Genomic DNA, 18683 nt, shown 5'->3' on the forward strand with positions numbered 1-18683 from the left:
AGGACTTAAAGAGAGAGCTAAGAAGAGCCAGGAGGGGATAATGAGAAGTCTTTAGCAGGTAGGAACAAGGAAAACCATAAAGCTTTCCATAGCTATGTCAGGAATAAAAGAATGACTAGACCAAGATTAGGACCTGTCAAGGACAGTACTGGGAAGTTGTGTGTGGACATTGAAGAGATAAGAGAGGCGCTAAATAAATATTTTGTGGCAGTATTCATACAGGAAAAAGACAATGCTGTTGAGGAGAACATGGAGATACAAGCTATTACACTAGACACGATTGAGGTTCATAAGGAGGAGGTGTTAGCGATTCTGGAAAGTGTGAAAATAGACAAGTCCCCTGGGCCGGATGGGATTTATCCTAGTATTCTCTAGGAAGCTAGGGAGGAGATTGCAGAGCCTTTGGCTTTAATCCTTATGTTGTGATTGTCTACAGGAATAGTCCCAGAAGAGTGAAGAATAGCAAAAGTTGTTGCCTTGTTCAAGAAGGGGTGTAGAAACAACCCTGGTAATTACAAACCAGTGAGCCTTACTTTAATTGTGGGTAAAGTGCTGGAAAGGATTATAAGAGGATTTAAAATCACCTGAAAAATAATAATTTGATTAAGGATAGTCAACACGGTTTTGTGAAGGGCAAGTCGAGGGTGGGGGAAAGTAGCAAAGAGTACAATGGGCGGACGGGGGTGGGGATGAAGGTGATAGGTCAGAGAGGAGGGTGGAGCGGATAGGTGGGAAGGAAGATTGGCAGGTAGGACAGGTCATGAGGATGGTGCTGAGCTGGAAGTTTGGAACGAGACTAAGGTGGGAAGAGGGGAAATGAGGAAACTGGTGAAGTCAACATTGATGCCCTGAGGTTGAAGTGCTCCGTGGCAGAAAATGAGATGTGGGCGTCGGGTGGTGAGGGAGTGGCAGTGGAGGAGGCCCAGGACCTGCATGTCCTCAGCAGAGTGGGAGAGGGAGTTGAAATGTTGGGGTTGTTCGGTGCAGGTGTCCTGGAGATGTTCCCTGAAGCGCTCTGTGAGAAGGCGTTCAGTCTCTACAATGTAGAGGAGACTGCATCAGGAACAACGGTACAATAAATGATATTGGTGGATGTGCAGGTGAAACTTTGATGGATGTGGGAGGCTCCTTTGGGGCCTTGGATGGAGGTGAGGGAGGAGGTGTGGGCACAAGTTTTGCAATTCCTGCGGTGGCACCTTCCCCAACCCCATCCACCCATCGTACTCTTTGCTAACTTCCCCACCCTCCTCTCTGACCTATCACCTTCATCCCCATCCCCATCCTCTACTGTAGTCTTTGCTATCTTCTCCCCAGCCCCACTCTCCCATTTATCTCTCCACCCTGGAGGCCCCCTGCCTTCATTCCTGATGAAGGGCTTTTTCCCAAAACGTCGATTTTCCTGCTCCTCGGATGCTGCCTGACCTGCTGTACTTTTCCAGCGCCACTCTAATCTAGACTATGGACAATTTAACATGGCCAATTCACCTGACATGCACACCTTTGGCTTATGGGAGGAAACCCTGTTTGCACATGGGGAGAATGTGCAAACTCCACACAGACAGTCGCCCGAGGCTGGGATCGAACTCGGGTCCCTGGCACTGTGAGGCAGATTGCTAATCACTGAGCCACCGTGCTGCCCAGAGGTAGGTTCTTTACTCAGAGTAGTAAGGGAATGGAACCCCCTGCCTGCAACAGTAGTAGACTTGCCAACTTTAAGGGCATTTAATGGTCATTGGATAAATATATGGATGATAATGGAATAGTTTGGTCAGATGGGCTTCAGATCAGTTTCATAGGTCAGCGCAATATCAAAGCAAAAGGGCCTGTACTGCACTGTATTGTTCTATGTTTTAATCTGAGGAGTAATGTGGAAAATGCCATCCAGAATCAAACCAGTGTCAAGGTAACAATATGTGCATACAGATCCAATATCTGCACACGAGGCAATCATGCTTTCAGTAAACGTTTATTTCATAAGGAAGTGAAAGAAATACCAGATCAATTTGACAGATTGTACTGTGTACTCTGTTACAATAATTCAGCATAGATGTTTGTTTCCATTAAAGGAAGCCACAATGTTCCAAACGAAATTACTTTGGATCCTTCAAAATGCATTTCTCGGGCAATATGTTCTAAACGTGTCACGTTCGTGAGTTTAGTCTTAGCATGAAATACCAATTGGGATTTGAAACATGAAGGTAAAGGCATATCTACATTAGCCCATTAAATTTGAGGATGGAAAATACTATTCAACTGATTGTATTCTCTTTTTCTTATATACTTATTTTTCATTTTGTTTTTACTTTAAGAGCTTATTTTCTTAAATGACAAGTTAAATTGGAATGTTAGGCATGAGATATTAAAAATCGAAACATCTTATATTGCTTTTACGGTAACTGATTTATTACTTAGTGATTCCATTTGACATTTTAAAAATGCATAAATGGAACACAAGCACATTGGTTATTGGTTGATATTCAGACAAAGTAGTTTTCAAGTTTATGCTTCTGATTTCTCCTTTATATTCTCAAAGAGCTAAACAAGAACACCAAGATAAATGAGCTATTTTTGATCATGATACGCTGTTGTTTATCAGACAACTGAGAGATATTCCAAAGTAACCAAGAGTGACTTGCTTTCACATTTTCTCTCAATCTCTGTTGGGATAGTATTTTTACTCAGTTCCTCCCCTTTCAAGACATAACAAAGTTCTGAAGCTTGGTACAAGATGAACCAAAGCTATAAATCTACATGCCATTTAAAAAGGAAAATATTCAATTCCAATCTAAGCAAATACAAGTTGCACTCCAACCATCATTGTTGAGCTGGACTACTATATTGTATATGAAATGGATCAAACAAGATAAACAGAAATTATACATCTCTCAGAAATGAAATAGGAAGAACAGCCATCTCAAAATCCAAAACAATATATTCTGAACTTCATACATGCAACTTCGATACTATATTGACAACTTTATTTTCTAGTGTGCAGGATCATGAGTATTTTGGTACATAATTCATAGAAATTTGATTTGTCTTTTGAAATTTTATGGAATACCTCTTTTATTCTGAATTTTTATCCACAAGAATGTCTTCCATTTATGACTGCTGCTGTGAAACTGTACAGCTTCACTGTATTATTCAAAATGAGTAATTTGAATAGTATAGAACTTGGGCATTCCTGAAAGAAAACTCTTTTTGCAGGCTTCACATCTTGCACTCATTTGGGAAATTTGCAAGAATAGCAATTCAAGGGGAAAACCATCTTTATATTGCATGAGAGGAGAGTGCTGATTGATTGGCAAATGGACTCTCTACCGGTTTTCCCCTTCAGCTGCTCTGATAGTTATAAGGTGAAAAGCTTTGACAAAATATATCCTTTCTCAGCAAGATCGAAAATTAGAATGAATCAAAAAATATATGCATGATTAGAATAAGTTCATCATTGAAACAGTGCAAACAAAACACACAAAAACTTAGCAGGTGTATACAATTCTGTTATCAATACCTCATTCAAGTCCAATTAGTCTTCTTCAAAGTTTCTTTTCTCACTCACCACAAGATGAACTTTTGAGTCCAAAACATGATGTTGAATTTTAGATAATTTTTCCTTTCGTACTGTGAGTAAAAATAATCTGATCAACGAAAAATAACAATTTTTAAACAGACCATGATATTAATAGCAGAATATTTTATATAATAATCCTTTAAAAAACAATTTCATCACATAAGATATCAAATTCTATTGCTATGCCACTTATTTTTCAATTGATCATGAACATAGAGATGTATGCAGCATCAACTTTAGTCATTCAGTTATGTTAATCATTGTAGAATGTTTTGGGACTTAACATAGTAATTCACAACTTGATCCAAATGCTATGAACTGAAAATGTGTTGCAGGTCAAGGATGCTGCCTGACCTGCTGCGCTTTTCCAGCAACACATTTTCAGCTCTGATCTCCAGCATCTGCAGCCCTCACTTTCTCCTCAAATGCTATGAAAACAACCAGATAGTACAGCGTTTGCTTCCAAAAATGTAGACAATGTATCTAATTTGAAAATATTCTCCCTCCTTCTTCCTCCTATTGTTAGGATGTTGCGAAACTTGAAAGGGTTCAGAAAAGATTTACAAGAATGTTGTTAGGATTGGCGGATTTGAGCTATAGGGAGAGGCTGAATAAGCTGGGACTCTTTTCTCTGGAGTGTCAGAGGCTGAGGGATGACCTTTGTTGTGGAGTTGAAGGCATGTAGTGTACCTTTAAGAGAGAGTGAAAGGTGCAAAGAGGGCAAGCCTGTCATGACAATTACTGCAGGCACAGAGTGTGCTGGATAATTTGAAGATACAACATTGGCTGTGAAACAAACAGCTGAGCTTCCTTGCTATGTTTCCACAACAATTCAAATTCAACCATTTAAATTATGCTCCAAGATATTAAAACCCAATCAAATTTGAATTTTACTGTTTCAACAACATCAAACAAATGAGAGGATTCGACGATTTGGGGTATAGAAGCAGGCATTTTGAACAGTTAGCCAGAGAGACTAAGATATTAAAAATCCAAATTCTTTTACGGTAAGTGATTTATTACTTAGTGATTCCATTTGACATTGAAAAAATGCATAAATGGAACACAAGCACATTGGATATTGGTTGAAATTCAGACAAAGTAGTTTTCAAGTTTATGCTTCTGTTTTCTCCTTAGATATTCTTGAAGAGCTAAACAAGAACACCAAGATAAATTAGCTGTTCTTTATTAGATAACTGAGAGATATTCCGAAGTACCCAAGAATAACTTGCTTTCTCACTTTCAGTCTCTGTTGGGAAAGTATCTCTATTCAGACTACCCGCTGATCATCTCTCTAAAAGGTACCTTTACATATGAAATATCTGTGCAGCAGAAGACCAAAGGTAATCCAGAGGAAATCTACAGACAGAGGAAGTTCGACACCCGAAGACGGCAATTGGTTTCAAAAATTGATTTACTGTAAATTTAATAGGGGCTTTATCGGATCAGTAAATTATTATAGAGTGGGAAGTAGATAAATTGTTAAGGCAAAGGATCTTTACAGTGTAGCTAGTTGTTGTTTAATGTTCTCTTTTGGAGTTAAAGAATACATTTTTTTTCTGTTATTAATAAAATTTGGGTAGCTCTCTGTCACTCATACAGATTACGAGGCGAGGTGAGCTTTTCTGTGTGCTTAGTGTAAATTAGCAGAGGCGTTTACCCCGTGTTGTAACACCTTATAGAGGTTTATAAAATCATGAGGGATATGGATAGGGTAAATAGACAAGGTAATTTCACTGGGGTGGGAGAGTCTAGAACTAGACGGCATAGGTTTAGGGTAAGAGGGGAAAAATTTTAAAGGGATCTAAGGGGCAACCATTTTACGCAGAGTGTGGTGCGTGTATGGAATGAGCTGCCAGAAGAAGTGGTGGAGACTTGTACAATTCCAACATTTAAGAGGCATCTGAATGAGTATATGAATATGAATAATGTAGAGGGATACGGGCCAAGTGCTGGCAAATAGGACTAGATTAGTTTACGATATCTGGTAAGCCTGGATAAGTTGGACCTATGGATCTGTTTCCATGCTGTACATCTCTATGACTCCACGACTCAAAGTGCATGGGATTGCTAATTTATATAGAATAATGAACAATTCCAAATTGAAATAGTCATGTGGCAGCACAGAAGTTGAGTGACAAGTTTAACTGACAAAATAGCAGTGACTACGAATAAATTATTAAAACATCATCTTATTGTTTAATTATTAATATCTGATTATCTAAGGTATAAGTGCATCAATTGGATTCTTGCTTTTATCAGTGTGGAGTTTGAGTCGACCTCAGATTACACTGGATGGACAAGGTTATTTCAAAAGTTTAAGCAACATGGGAAGTTAGTTGTTTCATGTTGTACTATGCAGTAGCAACACTAATGGTGATGCCATTACCAGAGTGTTACCAGCAAGCCAAAAAGATATTCTGCCTATCACGTGAGTATGAATGTTGGTGCCAATGTGATGCCACGGTTGCAAACAACCATGTCCCAAAGACTGGCAAATCATATCAAAAATGCATGTAACATCAGCTGTTTGCAACAAGCAAACCAAGTGTACTCAACCAGCACACACTTGTAAACTTCACAACACAGTATCTAATATGGCTCGTGACTCTGCAGTTGCTGGCTCATTTTGGGTCTGCAAGGAGTTATGCTACCAACCCATTTAGGATCATCAGTCAGGTTCACTGAATTCAATAGAAATCAGGACAAAAAACTCCCTCTTAGTTAAAGTCATGCCACAAAATGAATATGGTTGTGACTGTTGGAGCCAATCAACTGAGTCCTAGGATAACATACAAGAGTTCATGGTCCTTGGCCCAATTATCTTCAACTGTTTCAGTGATCTACCATCTGATAATTGTACAATGTTCGGCGCCATTTCAAATTCTCTGATACTGAAGCAGTCCCTGTCCATATTCAGCAAGATTTGGATGATATTCAGACCAGGCCTGAATTTGCAAGTAACACATGCTGTCCAAGTGGCAAACAATAATGGACTATCTTCAACAAGAGAGAACATAATAATCTGCCCAAGATATTTAATGACATCATCATCATCAAATCCTTAACATCATCCTGGGAGTTATCTTGGTTGAGATACTAAATAGGACCACCATATTGGGGTTACAAGAGCAGGACATATGCTGAAATGATGCAGCGAGTAAATCACTTCCTGACTCTCCAAAGCTACCTACAAGGCATAAGTCATGAACATGATAGAATAAACTGTGCTTGTCTTTGGGTACTTGCAGCTACAAGAAAACCCAAAGCTCAACACCGTCCAGAACAAAGCAGCTAACCTAATGGGCACCACATCCACCAACTTTAACAAGCACTCCCTCCATCACCATGTACAGTGGCAGCAGTGTGTACAACATACACAAGGTGCAGTGTCTTAACTCATCATCAACTCATCTTGACTCCTTCAGCACCTAGCAAAATCATGACCTCTACCCTAGGAGGAGGGCAGCAGGCACATAAGGAGCACCAATGTCTGCAGGTTCCCCTCTAATCCATATGCTTTTCTGACTTGGAACTGTATTGTTGTTTCTTCACTACACATATCAAAATTCCACTTGCATAAACAACTTTAGATTTGATAAGGTTCATGACAGAAACCTGATTGAAAGATTTGAACTTCAGAATTGCAGGAAAGAGGAGCATTGATTTTGAAGAATAAAACATATTCACAAACCTTTGGGAGGAAAGGGACCTTGGAGATGAAGAAGTGGATTGCAAAGACACAAATGAAAATTGGCTGTGATGATGGTACATTTAAAGTGATGTGCACTCCTTAACCATACTGTGTATCTGCACTAAATGAAATGCACTGGTCCAGCAAGATGGCCAACCTCCTCAAGGTTGATTGATTAGGAATGACAACATTCCATGAAATATACAAATAAAAACACATCAGATGAAACAAACAATTGGATGGATTGGCAAAACCACTTCATCTTACCTAAACTAAAGTCTAATACTGTACAATATGACACATGTAAAAGAAACAATGCAACAAAACAAGCCAAAGAATAGTTTAGTTTGAGCCTGGAAACTGCCTTACTCATGTACAAGGCAAGGCATCAAAGCAAAAAGCTCACTAGGTTTTTGTGCTGAAGTGAGGCCTATTATTAGTATTTCAAGAATTAAAATACATCAACTTCCATAAACTCAATAAAACCTGCTATTACATGTTAAAGTATAATTCTGGAATTAGAGTTCACAGTTTTTTTACTTTTTTTTTATAAATAAGGAGATTCCACATTCCAATTTCTGGCCAAAGTTTCTTGATAGACAAAACAGCAGCAGAAAGGCATATCAGTGACTTGAATGTCAGAGCATAATTTCCAAAAGTTATAATTTGTTAAAAGTCACAATTAGTTTATAACTACTGTTTTCAGCACTGTAGTTAAAGTGCTCCTTGTGTATCTTCAAGTTAAATTCCTTCCTGGATTATGAGCACTGTTATAAACTATCTAATTTATGATACTATATCCCTCTAAACTCATAAAAGACATATGAATCATTATGTTCCTTCACTTATTTCTTAATGGTCTCAACTATTAATATTTTAAAAATTGTTAGCCTACCGTTTGCTCCTGAGGTAGTCTTATGACATCCTGCCTGTTTTTCCAGTAATATGAAATCGTGCATCAGGTGAAAGAGCAACTATTTCATCATTAGCTGTTAGATCCAGGTCTTCAATACTCAGGTTTCTGTTAAGGTATGGATCCAACACATCTGGAGCATTATCTTCAGTTTCATGATAAGATTCCCGATAAATGTCTCTATTTGTATCTTTAGTATTGTGAAGTGTCATGCCACCCTCTGTCCAGGTGCGCAATGAAATAAATGTTAATTGTTAGAGATTTTATATATGTTAGTCAGATTACCAGAGTAGTAAAAAAAAACTTTCTGAATTCATAATTATTAAAAAGACATTTGAAAAATGCACATTAAAAACATTCACAGTTTTCAACCCGAAACATGATGAAGGAGCAACAATTCTCACCATGCACAATTATTATCGACATCGAAGTTTAAGCATAACTGAAAGTCATTTGCATAATGGTTCTATGAGTTTCTTTGCTAGATATTACCAAGTAAACCCTTTCCTTGCCATTTCTTTGGCTTGTCTTTGAAAATAACAGGCCATTTAATCAGGTAACATCCTTGTATATGGACTATATAATTGTGAGCACAAGCTTGACAGAGGATTATGAAGGCATCATTTCGAATAACCCTGCGGCTGACCACCCAATTTCCTTGCCTCGGTCTCACCCTCTCCAGGAACTGTTACCACTTCATGCCATTCTCAATTTGCCATCACCACAGCTCCTCTTAGAGGAAATAAAAGTCCAACTTTCAACTGTCTTGTTGGAATTTTCCATTCCGTACCAAACTTTACTTTCCTCCCAAAAGGCCACTGAACATACTGTTATCTACAAAATCTATGCCCACCTTTCCAACAAATCCAATGTTTGAATTCCTTTGATCATACATCTGCTCCCACCAATCCCACCCTAACCCCCTTCAAGTACAGTGCACAAATCACACAAAGTCACAAATTATATTCTGTTGACCACACCATTTTTGCCATAACTCGAGTCACCCAATGAGTGCAACAGCTGTTTGCTGGTTCCATTCTTATCATTGAAGGTGATTCTTTGGCTGCAATTCAATGATTTCTCTTGCCATTCACAATTACCTTGGAATTCTCCAAGAATCTATTCTTTGTTCACGTCTATTCCTTATCTGCACAATGCATTTTACAGTTTCATCCAAAGACCAGGTTCCATACATATGCTGATGACACTCATGATGACATTGCTTATCTTATATTTTAATACTAAATACATAGAAATTTCCTCCATATAATATTGGAAAGGCTGAAATTTTGTTGCCAATATAGACTCTGTTCCCAGACACCATTTCTACTCCCTGGCACCTATCTGAAGCTCATCCAGATTATTACAATTTTGATGTTACATTTGACTTTGAGAGAGTAATCACACATAAAGCTACTGTCACCTGGCTCTGACTGTGATTCACCACCATGCTTTTGTTACCTTAACTACCCCAATAAACTCCTGGCTGTAATCCCATTTTCCAAAAACAAAACCTGAACACATCCAAAACTCTTACCTGTAATTTGTACCGCTCCTTTGTCACCCATCATCCTTTTACTTAAAAACTTGCTAAGCTGTGCTGGCTCCCAGTCTAATAATGTCACCGTTTAAAAATCACATTCTTTATTTTCAATCCCTCTATGTTTTCACTCCACTCTACTTCTTACCTTCTCCAGCCTGACAAATCTTTGGGGACTGTGGGGTCCCCAGTTTTAATTGTTTCACCATTGGCAGCAGTCCATTCAGCCATCTTAGTTTTCAGACCTAGAATTTGTTCTCCAACCTAATCTCATTAATTTGTGCTCCCTCTTAAATATTTTCCTTAAAACCAACTTCTTTGACTAATCTTTCATTGATTGGTGTGAATAGTTCCTTTGTGACAGAAATTATTTAGTCTTAAAGTTGTCGAGCACGGAAACAGACACTTTGGTCCAACTCATCTTTACAAACCAAATATCCTAAATTAATCTAGTCCCATTTGCCAACATTTGGCCCATATCTCTAAGCCCTTCCTATTTGTAGACCTATCGAGATGCCTCTTAAAATGTTAAAAATCACACAACACCAGGTTATAGTCCAACAAGTGTATTTGGAAGCACAGGCTTTAGGAGTGCTGCTCCTTCACCAGGTGGTTGTCAGCGTTCCAAAAGTCGTGCTTCTAAATGGACCTATTAGAATATAAGGTGTTGTCTGATTTCCAACTTTGTCCACTGTAGCCCAACACCAGCTCCTTCACATCGTAAAATGTTGTAATTGTACCAGCCTCCAACACTTCCTCTGGAAGCTCATTCCATACATGGACCACCCTCTGCTTGGGTCCCGTTTAAATATTTCCCCTTTCATATTAAATCTGTGTCCTCTAGTTTTGGACTCCCCTACTCCGGGGAAAATACCTTGGCTGTTAACACTATAAATGCCCCTCAATTTTATAAACCTCTAAGGTCAACCCTGAGCTTCTGAAGCTCCAGCGAAAACAACCCCAGTCTATTCAGTCTCTCTCCTTAGCTCAAACCCTCCAACTTCAGCAACATCCTTGTAAGTCTTTTCTGCACCTTTTCAAGTTTAACATATTTCCTGTAGCAGGGAGACCAGATCTGAAATATTCCAAATGTGGCTTAACCAATGTCCTGGACAGCTGCAACTTGACATCCTAACTCCTATACTCAATGCACTGACCAATAACGGTAAGCATATCAAAGGCCTTCTTCACTATCCGGTCAACCTGCAACTCCACCTTCAAGGAATTACGTTCCAGCACTCTAAGGACCCTACCATTAAGGTGGCTCACTGGTTAGCCCTGCTGCTTCACAGTGCCAGGCACCAGGGTTCGATTCCAGCCTTGAGTGACTGTGTGGAGTTTGCATGTTCTCCCTGTCTGTCTGGATTTCTGCCAACTGCTCCAAATTCCTCCCATAGTCCAAAGATGTGCAGGGTAGGTGAATTGGCCGTGCAAAATACCCATAGCATCTAGGAATGTAGTGGCTAGGTGGATAAACCATGGGAAATGCAGGGTTAAAGGGACGGGGTGGGGGGGGTGGGACTGGAAGGAAAGGCCTTCGGAGGGACTTGATAGGCTGAATGTCCTGCGTCCACATTTCAGAGATTCTATGGTTAAGTGCATAAGTCCAACCCTGATTTGCCTTACCAAAATACAACACCTCATATTAATCTAAATTAAATTCGATCTGTCACTCCTCAGCGCTTTTGTCCATCTGATCAAGGTCCCACTGTACTCTGAGGTCAACTTCTTCATTGCCCACTACACCTCCAACTTTGGTGTCATCTGTAAACTTACTAACCATTCCTCCTACATTCACATCCAAATCATTGATATGAATGACAAAAAAGGAATGAGCCCAGCACTGATCCTTGCAGCACCCCACTGGTCACATGCCTCCAGCCCAAAAACAACCCTCCGTCTCCTATCTTCAAGCCAATTTTGTATCCAAGTGGCTCGATCTCCCTGGATTCCATGTGATCTAACCAGACTATCATGTGGAACACTGTCGAATGCCTTATTGAAGTCCATGTAGACAAACATTCATCAATCTTCTTTATCACTTCTTCAAAAAACTCAATCAAGTTAGTGAAACATGATTTCCCACGAACAAAGCCATGCTGACTATCCCTCATGCATCCTTGACTTTCCAAATGCATGTAAATCCTATCCCTCAGAATCCCCTCCAACAATGCACCCAACACTAACGTCAAGCTCACTGGTCAATAGCTCTCTGGCTTTTCCTTACCACCTTTCTCAAATAATGGCACTACAGTAGCTACTCTCCAGTTTTCTAGCACCTCATCCGTGGCAGTTGATGATACAAATATCTCAGCAAGGGGCCCAGCAATCACTTCCCCATCTTCCCACAAAGTTCCGGGATACAGCTGATCAGGTCCTGGGAATTGTAGGAGGAACAGCAGGATCTTGGGATCCTGTAGATCCCTCAAAGTTTCCAACCAAGTTGATAGGATTGCTAAGAAAGCATATGGTGTGTTGGCTTTCATTATCAGGGGGATTGAGTTTAAGAGCCACGAGGTTATGCTGCAGCTCTATAGAGCCCTGGTTAGATCACACTTGGAATACTGTGTTCAGTTTTGGTTGCCTCATTATAGGAAGGATGTAGAAGCTTTAGAGGAGGTTCAGAGGATATTTACCAGGATGCTGCCTAGACTGGAGAGCATGTCTTATGAAGCAAGGTTGAGGGAGCTAGGGCTTTTCTCAATGGAGCGAAAAAAGATGAGAGGTGACTTGATAGAGATGTGCAAAATGTTGAGGGGCATAGACTGGCTAGCCATGGCAGAAATGTCTATCATGATGGGACATAATTTTAAGGTGATTGGAGGAAAGTTTAGGGGTGATGTCAGAGGTAGGTTCTTTCCCCAGAGAGTGGTGAGTGCATGGAATGCACTGCCAGCAGTGGTAGTTGAGTCAGATACATTAGCAACATTTAAGTGGCTTTTGGATAGGCACATGGAAGTTAGTACAATGAAGGGTATGTAGGTTAGTCTGAATTTAGAGAAGGATAAAAGGCCAGCACAACATCGAGGGCCGAAGGGCCAGTACTGTATTGTTCTATGTTCTAAAACATGAAGGCAGATAAATCCCCAGGACCTGATCAGGTTGGAGGGGAGACCTGATATAACTGTATAAGATTATGAGGGGCATGGAGTGAAAGCAGTTGCTCCCATTAGTTGAAGACTCAGTAACAAGAGGTATAATTGTAAACATAAAGGTGAGGGGATATGAGAAAAAATATTTCATCCAGAGGGTAGTGAGAATCTGAAATGCACCACCTGGAAGGATAGTTGAGGTAGGAAACCTCACAACTTTTAGAATTATTTATATGAGCACTTGAAGTGTCATAGCATTCAAGGATATGGGCCTAGTGCAGGAATCTCTGATCAGGGTGTATAGTCGTATATTTTTGTTGGTAGAAATTTGATGGATCGAAGGGCCTGTTCTGTACTATATGAGTCAAATTGCTGTGTGTCTGGCATGGCGCCTAGGCCAGACTAGATGAACCAGTTGGATTTTTACAACAATTGACAGTGGTTATATTAGGCTAGCTTTATTTTTAGTTTCTCATTTTTATTGAATTGAAATTCCACCATCTACCATTTTGGGATTCAAACCCACATCCCCACATCTGAGACAGATAGGTCATTGTTTTATATCAGATACCAATTGCTGAATCCAATAAGCCATTAATGCATCGTGCAAATTATTGAGATATTTAAGTGTAGAGCTGCATAAACGTAAGCATTATCGCAAATTTAGTTTGCATTGTATTCTGTACAAATTCAGAAGTGTTCACTAATTTTTCTGAATATCCGAGCACAGCAAAAATAAAATAGGTCACTACAACAAGGAATAGTAGAGGCAAATAGCATAAATGCATTTATGGAATATCTATCGAAGCACATGATTGAGGAAAGAATATGTTGATTGGTTAGATGAAGAGGAGGAAGAGGCTCATCTGGAGCATAAATAATGGACAGGTCTATTGCCAAATGCCTGGTTTTGGTGCTATAAATAAGAAGTAATAACATGATTAACATATTGATGACAACATCATTTAGACTTCAAGAAAGAATAATGGGAAAGATAAATGATTCCTGTAACAAATAACAACAAAAATAATCAGACTTTTTGAGCCCTCAAGGTTTTTTCATTAATTTGATTTTTTTTTAATCAATTTTGTTTTGGAGCTGTGAACTGGAAACTGAGAGATAAAGAAAATGTTAAGACTGTGGGTAACAGCTTGTATTAAAGGAAAACAGACCAACAAGTATTGTTTATTCATGATGCCAGGCCTGGAAGCTATTTGTAGTGGTTCCTGATTAAAACATTCTGCAGACATTTTTTCACTGGAGAACAACACTACATTTAAACAGACAGAAGGTGGCTATTAACCTGGGAAATGGTACCAGAAAGTCTGGAAAAGACCTTACGTGCAAGCAGATGGCAGGTGGTGAAAAATGTCTGGGACCTTGTGGAGGCGATGGACACTCTGTCAAGGAATTGACAGAGTTTGAATTGGGTTTTGCACTGTGGTCTGGGAGGAAGAGTCTGGTTGTTGATGCTACAGTAAGATTTGAAAGCTCCATACCTAACCTCCAATTAGCAGCTATTAGAAGCTCAGAGAATAGAAAACAAAGTGATATGTATTACTGTCTTTACCTGAATGAACTGTAAAAGTGACCCTGATCAATACCTTCAGAAAATCAAGCAAGACACCATCAGCTCTGCCTGTAGAACAATGCATTGTGCAAACCACTAAAGTAATGTGGCGAATTTTGTATTTTCTTTTATTTATCCCTTGTGAAGGAAGCTGAAAAAAAAGGCTTTTGGGTTTATAGCATAGGTCAATTAGATTACTTTGTTGTTTAATTTTTGGTCTACTAAAGTTACTATATTGTTAATAAACTGCTAGGTCATTTGTTTAAGATGAAACTCAGTGCCTAGAATTGATTATTCGCAGAGTCTGGGACTGATTAGTCAAAAGTCTGGTTAAGAACTATTCGTGTCAATTTTAACGGGGTCTTTAAAGACTTTAATTTTACTGTGTTGTGAATACAGAGGCAGATGGTTGATATGGTTTGACTGTGTGCCTCCACGTCAGAACAAAATACAAGGGGAGGTGATGACACAGTTGGTATGATCATTGGATTAGTAATCCAGAGGTTTGCTCTGGAGTCAGGGATGTGAATCCCACCAAAAGCAGATGGTGGAATATGAATTAAATTAACAAAATCTGGCTAATCTGAAATGAAACCATTGTTTTCATAAAAAGGCCATTTCTTTATGGAAATAAAATCTGATCTGGCCTACATGACTCCAGACCCATAGCAAATGACTGGCCTGGTAAGCAGTTCATTTAATGGACAATGAGGTCTGGCCTGGCCAGTGACATCCATATCCTATGAAAAAATAAAGACCAAACAAATACATAAAAGTAGACACAACTTCTGAGCTGATATCATTACTTACAAATGCTTGGTTGTGAAACTTAAAACGCTGCAAAGCAAGTTGTTTAATCATTTGCCAGGTATGATAAAATCAAGTATGTACACTTTGACCTTGGCTTCAGATACAAGCATATGCTACTGGTGTGTGAGCAACCTGTCTGGTAATTGCAAGAGTATTAAATTAAGTTTGGCCTGTTGCACAGTAGGTTCAATTGGATGTAAATTACAAATTAATTCTCAATGCAGAACAAAAATTATGTTAATTTAGAGAAAACACCGAGATTACAGTAAAAGAACATCTTTAGGACAGTGTGAAATAAGATCTGTTCTCCATAATCAATGACTAAGCTGTGTGCAATACTCTCATAAAAAAACACAAGTTACACTTCTAAATGGGTGAAAAGACAAAACCCACTATGTTCAGTAAATAATATTTCAAAAGAAAACCAGATTTTGAAGTTTTGACAAGATAGATCTCAAGAATGGGTGAACTCACTTTTGAAGATGTTAGGATCCATTGAGGAAATTTTTTTCAGCCTTTTCTAAAAGAGAAAGATTTAAATTCAGTTAAATATTTTTCTTATTTGAAGTAAATCAATTATCCTTCAAAGTCTTTGGTGTTGATATTTATAGACTATGGGGAACATGCTTATGGGAAAAATCTGAAAATATTGGGATTGCCAGTTTCTAACCAAGAAGCTGGACACACTGACAGGCTGGGGTAAAATATGGGCAACTGGAAAAGATTGGGGCAAAAGCAGAACTCAAGAGCATGACAATTAATCAGGAAGGAGATCACACAATACAAGGTAGAACAGTGGGTCAGCAACTAGCAATCAAATCGAGGGTGAGGGGCATTTTGTGATTTAACCTTGCAGTTTACACATGACGTGATAAACAAACACATATCTTCCCTATCCTCCCTATCCACTTTCTAGGAAAATAGTTTATTCTATAAGGCATTGGTTCTCTAGCTAATAAACCTAGATATATTTTCGAGCAACCACAGCAGATAAAAACCTCGTCTCTTCTCTTTCTCCCACAGCACTAGTCAGGACTCTGAACCCTTATTCCAGTAAAATAGGAATTGACAAGTGGCCGCTCAAGTTTACAACAGCAGCCTACTTTCCACTGGGAAAACAAAATGCAGATTAGGGGGCCACTTTACCAAAATCCCATATTCTGTCTGTATGTGAGACCCTGAGCTTGTCGTTCACTTCAATTTCCCACTCCTCCCTATACCCTTCTAGAGTGAAAATAATTAATTCAAGACAGCAGTTTGCCTTAGATCAGCTAGAAATTTTACAGCCCTCTGATGTGAACTCTAAACTAGATCTAGCTTCAAACCTTAGCAACATGCTTACTTTTCTCTATGTAAGGTGTGATTCAAGATAGGCAGATCAACATAATAATGGAAGCAAACAGACATTTAAGGAATCAGTTCTTTCATCAGAAAGCTGCACATTGTGGTAGAAATCCACTCAGTGTTCATCTGCTTCAGTCCTCCCCCTGAAGGACTGGTCTGGATTTTGCTATGAGCAGTGAATAAACACCTTTCACTGTTATCCTCTCACACACTTCCCAAAAACTTTAGTAGCTTATTTATGGACATTTTTACTCTTCAGGCAACAGTCTATATTTGGCACTCTCTACAGATGATCTGGAGGAGGAAGTAGCAGGGAAGCTATTCAACCAGATTGAAGATGGCAAAATGGGTAGTAAGGAACATGCAATTAATTTAAATTGAAATCACTGTGCAAGAAACAAAATAAAATTTGGTTCATACACATTGGATCATGAAAAAGGCATGAGCAAAAAAAATCTAAAGAAAATAAAATTCCTACAAGAAGAATTTTCTTGAGGGAATAAGACTTGTGAAATTAATTTTTCAGGTTGTTAAATGTTGATTTTGCATTATTAAAAACACAATTGAACATGTGCTTACTGTATAAACGGTAGATAAAAAAGCCTAAGTGCACACTTTAACAGGGAATTCTGAGCAATTCTATTAGTGAAAATTGCAAACACAGTCAGTGAAGGAGGGTATCACTGACAGCAACTTTGGATTTCAGTATTTTACTGCATGCATGGATGGCAGCAGTTAAGGTCAGTTTTACTGAGTTAATAACAGTACGAACAGGTTCGCTAGCTGCTGTCTTTTTCTGATTTGCTTATAGTTACGAGTTATTCGTTTCTACAAATTTATTTTACTTTGCCAATGTCTGATGCTTAAATTATTAGATAACCATAGCAATTATTTTTAGGCAAGCTTTGGGTTAGTGATACTTCTCTGGTTGTTGCTATTTACTTTTCTGATTCTGTTAAATATTTGCTGACTTTTCACTTCTGTTTCAAGCTGACCCATTCTACAAGGTTAAATGTTTCAATAACATTTGCAATTTTCAGTCCATAAGCATCACTTTTAAATGTAAGGATTTTGGTACGTGATGATTAAATATAATATAACTACTTATGTAATGCCATGGAATGGAAGCCATGATGCTCATTTCATCTTTTTTAGATGTTCACTCAGGATTTGTGGACATCACTGCTTGGACCAGCATTTAATCGCCAGTCCCTACCTGCCTCCTTGGTGGAGAGAGACCCACAATGTTAAGGAAGGAATTCCAGGATTTTAATCCAGTGACACTGAAGGAAGACTGATACATTTCCAAATCAAGTGGCTTGGAGGTAATCTTGCAGATGGTGGTGTTCTCATGTATCTGCAAACTTGCCCTTCTAGATGGTAGGAATCATGGATTTGGAAGGTGTTGCCCAAAGACTTTTGGTGAATTTCTGCAGTGAATATTGGATGTGCTGTATACTGCTGCTGAGGAGTCTCAGTGGAGGAGGGATTGAATAACACCACATCCAGAACAATTAAGTGGGCTACATTGTCCTGGATGGTATCAAGGTTCTTGAGTGCTGTTGGAGCTGCACTCAAACAGGCAAATGGAGAGTATTCCATCATACTCCTCACTTGTGCTTGTAGATGGTGAACAGGTCTTGGGGAGTCAGAAAGTGAGTTACTCACTGCAAGATTCCTAGACTCTTGCCTCACCTTGTACCCACTGCGTTTATGCGGCTAGTCCAGTTCAGTTTCAGGGAGAAAATAGGGACTGCAGATGTTGGAGATTAGAGTAGTGTGTGTGTGTGCTGGAAAAGCACAGCAGGTCAGGCAGCATCTGAGGAGCAGGAGAATCGACATTTCGGGCAAAAGTCCTTCATCAATTCAGTTTCAAGTCAATGATAACTTCCAGAATGCTGATAATTGAATTTAAAAGTGATGGTTACATTCTCTCTTGTTGGAAATCATAATTGTCTGGCACTTGTGTGGCACGAATGGTATTTGTCACTTGTCAGCTCAAACCTGGATATTGTTGCATTTGAACACTGATAACTTCAGTATCCGAGTCACCGGAAATAGTACTGAACATTGTATAATCAGAGCCAAACATTCCCAGTTCAGATTTTATGATGGAGGGCTGGTCATTGATGAAACATCTGAAGATGGA

This window comes from Chiloscyllium plagiosum, unplaced genomic scaffold, assembly GCF_037043375.1.
Source record: "Chiloscyllium plagiosum isolate Xiang-an unplaced genomic scaffold, Cpla_swu_hap1 HiC_scaffold_6, whole genome shotgun sequence".
Taxonomy (NCBI): Eukaryota; Metazoa; Chordata; class Chondrichthyes; order Orectolobiformes; family Hemiscylliidae; genus Chiloscyllium; species Chiloscyllium plagiosum.